The sequence below is a fragment of the Bison bison genome, unplaced genomic scaffold (genome assembly GCF_000754665.1).
Source record: "Bison bison bison isolate TAMUID 2011002044 unplaced genomic scaffold, Bison_UMD1.0 scf7180017864503, whole genome shotgun sequence".
NCBI lineage: Eukaryota > Metazoa > Chordata > Mammalia > Artiodactyla > Bovidae > Bison > Bison bison.
In genome coordinates, this window is record NW_011495061.1 from 234,693 (window position 1) to 235,565 (window position 873).

Consider the following 873-nt stretch of genomic DNA (forward strand, 5'->3'; position numbering starts at 1 on the left):
CTTACCATCGGTCTGTGTGACACGGACTCTCCTCTGCACTCTGGAGACCACCCATCCCCAGCAACTAGGGAGTTCAGTTGGTGGGTCTGACTTGGCAGATGCTCACCCGGGAAGTTCTGCCCATTTCCTGTGAACATTCTTGGGAGATCGTGCCTGATCTCTACGTCTGCAGATTCTGAAGTGTTGGGAAGCGCAGTACAAAACAGCCGGTTGGAAGAAGTCCTTGGAAAAATGGTGAAGGGCCAGAGATACCCTGGCTTGATGTGCTGCAGGCAAAAAAACATCTCTTGCCTTTGGTTATGCCCGGCAGCAAGATTTAATAATAAATATTAAAGATGTTACTTGAAAAAATGGGTTACAGGATAAACACACGGGTCACTTAGAGAGTGCTGTCCTTAAAATATTTTTACTGACTAGATGTTAACTCCGTACACACTCTGCTGGCTGTATACTCTAAGCTCTTTGTTCCTGCTTCTATAAAAAGACTTGACTACAAAAATAAACTTGTCAGTCCACACAAGAGACTGTCTGACTGTTTTCTTTCAAGTTCGTCACTTCCAAGTCCCGGAAAAAAAATCCCCAACACTGAAGAGATTAAAAGGGAAGAGCAGGCGGCAGCTGAGCAAGCTCTGACCAAGGAGGACTTCACCATGAATGGGTCACTTCAGCAGCTCAGTGCAACGCTACTGGATCTGAGGTGCTGGCCTAGTCCACAGGCGGGCAGGCGAGCTCGCTGCCTACTCCGCAGTTTCCCCTGAAGGCTGGCCTGCAGCGCCCACTGCTCAGGCCACTGGATGGGTAGGTACAGCACTGGGTGGGCTTCAGCTGTTCCTTCACAGGCTCTTTTCTTCAGTGGGGGCTGTGCTGGGTCCT

The 873-nt window shown here is 49.6% G+C and overlaps 1 protein-coding gene across 1 annotated transcript in view; it reads left to right on the forward strand.

The window, feature by feature from the left end:
- The window catches only part of LOC104980578 (40S ribosomal protein SA-like), a 3,581-nt gene that overhangs the window by 889 nt on the left and 1,819 nt on the right, over window positions 1-873 (forward strand). The window lies entirely within an intron of this gene.